Source organism: Ailuropoda melanoleuca, chromosome 2 (genome assembly GCF_002007445.2).
Source record: "Ailuropoda melanoleuca isolate Jingjing chromosome 2, ASM200744v2, whole genome shotgun sequence".
Lineage (NCBI taxonomy): Eukaryota > Metazoa > Chordata > Mammalia > Carnivora > Ursidae > Ailuropoda > Ailuropoda melanoleuca.
The window spans coordinates 86,082,546-86,092,715 of NC_048219.1; the positions used below are offsets into that span (position 1 = coordinate 86,082,546).

The following is a 10,170-nucleotide window of genomic DNA, read 5'->3' on the forward strand; positions in this document are numbered from 1 at the left end:
CTTCCCCCTGGCCGCTTTCAATACTGTATCCTTGAATCTAATATTTGCAAATTGCACTATGACGTGACCTGGTGTAGGTCTGTTCTCATTGACCTTGGGAGGGGTCCTCTCTGCTTCTTGGACATGAATGCTTGTTTCCTTTGCCAGATTAGGGAAGTTCTCAGCTACAATTTGTTCAAATATCTCTTCTAGACCTCTCTCTTTCTCTACCCCCTCGGGGATGCTGATGATTTTGACATTGCAATGTTTCATTGAGTCAGTAATCTCCTGTAATCTACATTCTTGAGACTGGATTTTTTTTGAGGCAAGTTTCTGTTTTAACTTTCTCTTCTACCATCCCATCCTCCAATTCACTAATTCGTTCTTCTGCCTCATTTACCCTGGCTGTTAGAGCATCTAGTTTAGACTACATTTGATTCATAGCATTTTTAATTTCTGCCAGATTCACTCTCATTTCCGCCCTTAGAGATTCTATATTCTCGTTAATATTTTCATTAATATTTTTTCAAGCCTACACATCATCTTGACCATTGTTACTCTGAACTCCATTTCTGATAATTTGGTTATATCCATATCCATCAGTTCTGTGGCAGAGACCACAGACTCATTATCTTTTCTTTGCTGGGGGGGGGGATTTCTCCTCCTCGTCATTCTGATGAGGAGAGGTTTCAGGGATGCCCAGATGCCAAATTATTGACCAGGACCCAGGCAGTGTGCACTTGTTTTATAGGGACCTTAGGGATGTGGGCTTCTTGATTTTCAGCCTGTCTTCTGGGGGAGGGGCCTGCCGCCCTGATAGTCAAGCAACCCTGTTTAGGTAGAGTCTCCCTGTCCCCTGTGAGGGGGGATGGGTATGGGCACAATGTGAGCTGGTATTTCCAGGCTTTTGTTCTCTGGCGGCTTTCCCTGGCAGTTTTCTGCGACTCTTCTGAGAGTTGGAGCACCAGTGGCCATATCCTAGCCTCTGTCTCAGAACAGACAGATTGCAGTCCGCTCTCCACTGAGCTCTCTTGGGCACTTTAACTCTGTTTCTGTCAGTGCTGCTAAAAACTCTGCAGCATCCCGGGATGTGCACCCCACAGCCTGTGCACCAGCCCTCACTTCCAGAGCCAGCACATCTCTGTCCTTTGTGCTTCTAACACCACCAGCCACCCCCGGTTCCCACACGTGCTCCTGAGCTCCGTGTTTCGGTATGGTTCGGGTGTGCTCCAGAGGTCCGGTTTTCAGTCTGGTCGCACGTGTACCCGGGCTTACGGTCTCAGGCTGCTCTCTCGTGGGTGCAGGTGCACGAGCCCGGCCCCCTCCCCAGTGCAAGTGGCTACTGCTTACTGGCGCCCGAGCACGTCAGCTCCCTCCCCCTTCCGTTTATGTTCTGATATCTGTGCGCAGATTCACGGCTCCCCATTTCGTACCTCAATATTTAGCACTGGAGATGTTCATTTGTAGAGACCTAGATGTATATTCCTGCATCTCAGGCTGATTCCATGGGTTTTCAGGATGGTCCGGTAGACATCTAGCTCGACTCAGGACCAGCTGAGAAAGGGTCTCCTACTCCTCCACCATCTTTTTTCCTCCTTGCAGAAAGTGGTGCTTTTGTGTTCATAGAATTTCTGCTACTCTTTTCTTCATTCTCCAGATGCGTTCATAGGTATTCAGAATGGTATGGTAGCTCTCCAGCTGAATTCCTGGGACCAGACGAACTTTAGGTCTCCTGCTCCTCTGCCATCTTGGAACCTCTTTCCCTAAGCACTGGCTGTTATGCACAACTAATGAATTGTTGGACACTACATCAAAAACTAAATGATGTACTGTATGTTGGCTAATTGAACATAATAAAAAAAACACAACACAACAAAACAAAACTCTCAAGTCTGTCAAACTCCTAAACCCAATTGCTTACACCAGAGGCTGGCAAACTTTGCCAGAGGGGCCTGAAATCAGTTTAGGTTTTGTGGACCATATTGTCTCTTTCTCAACTTCTCAGTGCTGCCATTGTAACACAAAAGTAGCCATAGATGATATATAAATGAGTGGGTGTAGCTGTAAGCCAATGAAACTATTTATAAAAGTAAGTTGATATGCTGGATTTGGCTGCTGACCACTTGCTTACACTAAGAGATAGCTTAACAGTTTCTATGAAAAATGGTGATGCCAAGGCACACAAAGCCTCATTTAAAGACAATCCACTAAGAAAATTATTTCAGATGTAAGTTAATGAACTTTAATGTTTCTTAGAGTTTGCAATGGCTATGTCACAGCCTAGCATACATTTGTTGTTCATGGTAAAGCAGGATGGCAGGACACTAATTAAAATTCTAAAATAATCTAGAAATATCATCTTACTCAACAGTTCCAAATTTGTCTTTCTCCCAGCCTTTTACTAGAGCTACTGACTAGGAAACTGAACAGTGTGCATTTGACATTTTCCTTTGTATTCCCTTTATCAATTTTTTTGAGAGGTAGTACTAGCCACAAGCATCATGAAGGAAAAAAGAGCAGACGGAGGGGTGGTCACAGATTTGAGAGTATACTGGATGACATAACTTCTGAGGCATCTGGATTGGTGGTCTGTCATAATTAGCCCATGATAATCATAAGTTTTGCACGGCAAGTGAGATGATCAGTGTATTCATTTTCTATTGGTACCATAAAAAATTACCACAAACTTAGTGGCTTAAACACTCGCTTGTTACCTCACAGTTCTGTGAGAAGTCTAGACACAGCATGGCTCAACTGGGTCTTCTGTCTCACAGAAGTACAGGCACAGCATGAGCATGACTCAAGCTAACATCAAGGCGTCAGCTGAGCTGGGCTTTTATTTAGAGATTTTGGGGAAGGTTACCCTTCCATGTTTATTCAAGTTGTTGGCAAAATTTAGTTTCTTATGATTTGAGAACCAATGTTACTTTTTCCTTAACATATTGCACCTTCATCTTCAAGCCAAAACTGACACCTGGAATCCTATTTGTGATCCAAATTTCTGACTTCATCTTCTGATCTATTTTTAAGTGTTCATGTGATTAGATTAGTCCCACCTGCATAATCTCCATATCTTCAAGTCATGCGATTAATAATCTTAATTACTCTTACAAATCCTTTCTGCCACATAATGTAACATATTCATGTGAGTAACACCAGGAGGCAAAGGTCATAGAGGCTATTTCCACACTAGTTAGAATTTGCTATTGTGACTTATTTCCAGGGAGGAGGAAGGTTGGGAGGAAAAGTATTTGGGTTCTAATTTAACTTATCAGCTGTTGTTATTTGGTGTTAGTGCTGAAGACTGAAATTCCTTCCTTTCTTCCTTTTAACAAAAGTTGTACAGGGTACATATAAATTAAAGAGAGAGATACTAGAACTTACAGACTGGTAGGGAGCCTCACAGGTTAATAGCTAATAGTGATATTCATGACAAGTAAACACAGAGCAAAGGAGCACAGTGGTGAGGGGGAGTGCATATATTCCAGTCTCAGAGTGTTGAGTTTAACTATTTAGAAGAGATGCCATCTCATCCACCAAAGGATGAGTTAAGAGTGAGTTAGCTTTTCCAGTATTTGTCACTGTATCTCATTGTCTTTTTGTTTTCTTCCCTAATTTTCATTTCAATGAAGAAAGAGCTCAAAGAAATGGAAAATTGAACTGTGGTCACTGCATTTATTTTTCCAGGATTTTCCAACCATCCTGAATTACAAAGGCTATTCTTCTTGGTGTTCTTGATCATTTATCCGATAACTTTTCTGGGAAATGCTTTCACATTAACAGTGATCAGAGTCAGTCCTGTCCTCCACACTCTACTTTTTATTAGCACTTGAGCTTCTTGAACTTCTGCCTACTTGTCCACCGCCATTCTGGACATGCTGGTGAACTTATTCCAGAAGAAGACTATGTCATACTAGGGCTGCCTTTCCCAGATGTTCCTGTGACCTGTGCTGAGGATATCTTGTTGTCTGCTATAACTTGTGAACGCTATGTAGCCATTTGCCACCTCTTTAACTGTCTGCTTCTCATGATTCCAAAGGTCTGTGTGTATTGGTTGACTGGAACTTGGCTGCGTGGCCTAGAGAATTCTGTGACACATTCAGTACTGGCAGTCATGTTCACTCTGTGTGGGCTCAACCAGATCAGCCACTTTCTCTGTGCTATCCTACTGCTCCTGGAGCTCTCCTGCTCAGACATCTCTCTCAATGAGTCTGTGTTCCATGTCGCCAGCACCACCACTGGCCTGAACCCTTGCCTATTTACTGCAATGTCTTATATACTCATCATCTTTGCCATCCTTAGGGTTCCCTCAGGGCAGAAACAAGGCCTCTATCTGGGCATCCCACTTCATTGTGGGGGTGACCTTCTCTGGGACAACCAGCTTCAACTATGACAATCCAATGTAGGCTACAACCCAGACATGGACATCTTTGTCTCTGTACTTTTCTGCATTGTGACCTGCGTTTTGAACTCCATCATCTACAGCCTGTGAAAAAAGGAGGTCAAGGGTGCCCTGAGTAGCCTGTCTGGAGAAGGTGGGTTCTATAGTAATATTAGTGAGTAGATCAACATTTTTAATTCTGCAAGATTTTTCTTTCTTTTTAAAAAAGATTTATTTGTTTGTTTATTTATTTTAGAAGGAGAGAGAGAGCAGGGGGAGGGACAGAGGGACAGGGAAAAAATCCTCAAGCAGATTCCCCACTGAGCATGGAGCCCAATATGGGGCTCAATCCCAAGACCTGGGATCATAACTTGAGCCAAAATCAAGAGTCAGATGCCCAGGGCGTCTGGATGGCTCAGTGGGTTGGGTAGCTGACTCTTGGTTTCAGCTCAGGTCATAATCTTAGGGTCCTGAGATCAAGCCCAGCATTGGGCTCTGTGCTCAGTGGTAAGTCTTCTTGTTTCTCTCCCCCTCTCTCTGCCCCTCTCCCTGCTCAAGTACTCTGTCTCTCAAAAATAAATAAATAAAATCTTAAAAAAAAAAAAGTCAAGTGCTTAACCGACTGTGCTGCCCAGGTGCCCCCAGAATTTTCTTTCTTCCTTCCTTTCTTTCTTTCTTTCTTTCTTTCTTTCTTTCTTTCTTTCTTTCTTTCTTCTTTCTTTTTCTTTCTTACAAGTTGACCACTTTTATTTATATAATCCTTTTGTTACTTTATTAAAGTACCATGTTTATTAATTTTTAGACCATTTAAAAATTGTATATATTTAAGGTGTACAAGATGATAATTTGATATACATATACATAGTGAAAGGGTTACTATAGTCAAACTAATTAACATATCACCTCCTCATGTAGTTACCAATTTTTAGTATGTGTGTGTGATAAGATCATCTGAAATTAATTCTCTTAGCAGATTTCCAGTATTCAATACCCACAATTCCTAACAAAATAATCTGGCACTGAAATTCACTTGCATATGTCCCAAAGGAGAAAAGAAGATGATCTCCTTATTGTATGCTGGGCAAAGATGATTGCCATGACTTTAATGAATACATGAGAGAATTAATTGTTTTTCATTTCTAACAATTTCTATTCAGGTGGTTGCCCTTGAATTGTGCTTGTACTCTGAGGAATCTCAAAACAGCTGCCTAGAGAGAGATTACATGGTTACTCCCAAATGGTTGGTCCACAATCATTTATAAAAGTCCATCCTAGAAAAATGAATTCATTGAGAGATTGAAGAAAGATTTTTGACTCTTGTATTAAGCGTTGAGTATACTCAAGGCACAGATTGATCAGTAGTAGAGAGTGGGGTCTCCCTGTTCCCCTTAAAGGCTGCATTCTCCACCTTGCCACTTCCTCGCATTCTCCTGATTCAACAGCCAGGGCTCACGGCCTCAGGGTTGGGAGCAGTCAGCACCAGACATGCCCGCCCCCTGGAATGGCAGGTCTCCATCATGATGCATGGTAATTGATAGCCTGTTTTACCAGGGATTATCCTTTCCAGTCTGGGAAAGAACTAGAGCAGAAAGCAGGAAGTCCTGCCACAAAGTCGGAAATCCAAAGCTTTCAGCAAAAGTTAGTGGTAAGTAGTTTACCATTACAATTGAGAAAAACTGCCCAGTAGTTTTTCTGATATGCCTACTTCCTAAGGGCATGTTATAAAATATAGTACATATTTTCATTAACATTTTTATGACATTTATGTAATGACATATAATAAATATCATTTTCATGTTATCAATATCTACAATAGTAATAATAAAACCAGAATTGAAATGACCTGAGAGATTATTAACTTGAAAGCCTGAGAGGTGCCTTAATTCCTTAGGTGAGATAATATGAGGGGAAAATTTGTTCATGGTAAATAATATATAATGCATAGTATTACTCCTACTCTAATTTTAACAAGTAAGACGGAAAGCAATGATTTTCAGGCAGAAAGTGTATCTCCTATGTGTCTGTTATAGTATGACATTAAGGGCATACAAAATATTTGTTTAAATAAAATACAATTAAATTTGTATAACTTATATTTGGAAACTTTTTTGTTCACTATGCCAGGGGTTCCCATATTTATATTACAATCCATTGATGTTTGAGAGGTGTCTTACAAGCAATTTATTAACTATCATAAAGCCCTGAAGTTTGTGAGTCATATTGACTGGTCAACTGTATACCAGGGGGCAGGATTTTGAGGGATCATCTTAGAACTCTGCCTACCATAAACGGTGACTATCTTTCATCCTTCCTGTTACTTATGTCTTCCTATAAAAGAGTAACCTTTTCTTTTGTATCCTGTATATTGTTACTAACAATCATAGGACTTTTAGACAAAGCTATGCAGAGATGGAAAGGAAGCTGGGATTGTTTGTACACTGACTTTTTATATGGCCAATCTTACATGATATAAACAAAAAACTAGGACACAACCAAACTGTTCATAGTGGTGCCAGGCAGGATGTGGTGTGAATGTAAAGACATTTCACTTTCATTTGATATGCCTTTGACACCGGTAAATTTTTCAGTAAGTATATGCTTTTTTTACATTTATTTTTTTAAAGATTTTACTTATTTGTCAGAGAGACAGAGAGCACATAGGGGGAGCAGCAGGCAGAGGAGAAGCAGGCTCCCCGCTGAGCAAGGAGCCCAATGTGGGACTCAATCCCAGGACTTGGGATCATGACCTGAACTGAAGGCAGATGCCTAACTGACTAAGCCACCCAGGTGTTCCCCCCCACTTTTTTAATTTAAAATCGCATAAAATTTTTAATTTTAAAAATATGAGACCTCCTTGTACATTTCTTTGTAACTCTCCATGAATCTATAAATATTTCAAAATAAAATTCTTCTAAAATGTAAAAGGTAAATTATTAAATAAAATTTGGGGTCTATCTATCTATCTATCTATCTATCCATCTATCTATGTATTTATCTCTAACATAACTTTAGACCAGGAATGTATCAGTCATGTGAAATGTTACCATTCCAGAGTATGTTCATAAATGTTAAATGGGGATTTTTCCCAAGGTAGGTGAAAACTAAGGATATGTTGGTATATTAGGTCTGAGTATATTCCTATGAATATGAAAATTTCAAGGTCTTAATAATGCCATGTTTTCAGGTGTGTAACAACATTGGCAGAACAATGTAATACCAGGTCTGAAAGGAACTGTACAAACAATTCAAACGATCTTCACTTGAGAACTGAATCAATGTTCTGTGAGAGATGTAGCAATCTAGACTTTGCTTGAATATCTCCCATGATAGGGTCTCATTATTCTCCATGTATTTTTAAATTCTTGAATATGTAGTAGAAATACAGTTATTAAAACAAGTTGCAAGTCTAAATAAGATAAAGGAAGAATAGATACCAGCCAATTAAGCACAAGGGTGAGAGAAATGCAATTCAACAAGAATTTGACAATTTGGTCAAGTGGGTTACCAAGAAATACTTGAAATGAAGCAAGCAAAGGGAATTGTGAGCAAGTACCACATCATTCATATAGTAGTATGGGGGGAGTATTGCTCAAAGGTCAAGGGGCGCCTGGGTGGCACAGCGGTTAAGCGTCTGCCTTCAGCTCAGGGTGTGATCCCAGCATTCTGGGATCGAGCCCCACATCAGGCTCTTCTGCTATGAGCCTGCTTCTTCCTCTCCCACTCCCCCTGCTTGTGTTCCCTCTCTCGCTGGCTGTCTCTATCTCTGTCAAATAAATAAAAAATCTTTAAAAAAAAAAAAAAGGTCAAAACAGGCTATCATGATAACCTTTTAATGATTTGAGCTTCTGTGTTGTCACTGCAAACAGAGCTAATAATTGTACTTACNGTCAAAACAGACTATCATGATAACCTTTTAATGATTTGAGCTTCTGTGTTGTCACTGCAAACAGAGCTAATAATTGTACTTACACTTTCAAGTTGTTTGAGAATTCATGGAACAATCATGAAAAGTGCCTGGCTCATAGGACATGTTCAACTAGCATTAAGTGGGAGGCATAGTGATGGTGTTAATGGTATGTACAAGAGGACAAGAAAACACAGTGTCCCACTTTGAGGTGGCCTTGACTAGATAATAACAAATTTGGTAGGAAGGTAGAAAGCTGAACAGGTGAGAACAGGGTCATCTTTCATTGTCATCATAGTTTGAGATGAAAGGGACTTCCATCCAATTCACCTGATGTAAATGCACATGATGTACATGCACATTAAAGTTTGAGAAGTATTGCCTGTTTAATGAATTCTGAATATTTTATCTAGCTTACATGCCCACATGATGGGAAAGGGTACAAACAGAAATCTGGGCAAAGCAAAAATAGCTTTTATTTCATAGCAATAAATTAACTTTGCCACAAACACCTCAAATATTCTGGATGTTCTTTTAGAAAAATTATCTCGACTATTCTTACTAATCATTGCTTGTGTGTGTGTGTGTGTGTATGTGTGTGTATCTGTGCGTGTTTTAAGTAGATAAACAATTTACTGGGCAACATGAAAATTATATTTAAAAATTTTAATCACTGCTTTGCATTACTGGAAATATGAATAGATGTTTTCCTTGGGTTCTCTAAGGTTTTCACAATCACACCAATTACACTGGTTTATATTATACTTATTTTGTTTCCTTGAAGGAAATAAACCCCTAAGGTTAGTCAGCAAAACATTTTTTAAGTGTTAGCTATTATTACCTAATGTGTGTTTCTTCTCATTAGTTTGGAAGATCCTGGTTGAATTCAGGTATGTAAAAATGTTTCTTCTTTCCAAAGTAGCTCATTGAGTTTTGTTTTATTTTTTAATTTTTAAATTTTATTTAAATTCAATTAGCCAACACCATTGGTTTCAGATGTAGAGTTCAGTTATTCATCAGTTGCATATAACACACAGTGCTCATCACATCAGATGCCCTCCTTAATGCCCATCACCCAGTTACCCCATCCTGAGTTTTGTTTTGTTTTGATCAGGTGGGTTACACTAAACTTATTTTAATCTTTAAAGAAAAACATACTTCTTTTAAACTAAATTCAACAAGCTTTCTTTCAAGCTAGACATTTTTGTGTATAGAGCTAGTCTATAAAACCTCATCCTCTAACTTCTTTTTCCTGCAAAATACAGCCTCACTTAAGTGGAGAGAAAGGTCATTATCATAAAGCAGAGGGTTTGAGACTGAGATTGCCTATTCATATGCAATAGCATGTGAATTCCAAGAAGCAAGTGTCTGGAGTATCACATAAACTGCAGTGTATCAGTTGCTTGTTAATGGTGAATTGTGATGATGAGGATGATGATGCAGCTTTGTTACCATATACAAACAGCATGAGCATCAAGAATATAAAAAAGCAAAACAGACGTTACTCCTCACTCCATCCTCCTGGCTCACAAAAAAAGAAAAATGAGTCAGTCAGACCAAGAAAAAAATATTTATTACGGTTCTGGTTCTCCTATGTGTGTGTGTATAATGTCCCATCAATGTGTTCCTCGGGAATGGACTTCAAATCATATTTTAAAACAATTAAAATAAGCAGTGTATACAACCTCAGGGACCATATTTTTTGAAATCCTTAAACATTTCAAGTTCACTTGTACAATTTAGTTATACACAGATCATGCATCAATTTCTCTTTGTGGAACCACCTTCAATGAAGGATTTCATTTCTTTCTATGACTAAATCTAAGTATTTATCTATAAAAAAGTATTTTACCTCTATGTTTTCAATATTGTGAACTAAGAGAAAATGCATACCAGTGATTTTTTT

General features: G+C 39.1%; 2 pseudogenes; one reads left to right on the top strand and one right to left on the bottom strand.

Annotated features, from left to right (window-relative positions):
• Positions 1–3,050, bottom strand: part of LOC109491310 — a 13,478-nt pseudogene extending 10,428 nt beyond the window's left edge.
• A 576-nt stretch (positions 3,051–3,626) lies between these two features.
• Positions 3,627–4,543, top strand: LOC100464512 (annotated as a pseudogene).
• The last annotated feature ends 5,627 nt before the right edge of the window (positions 4,544–10,170 follow it).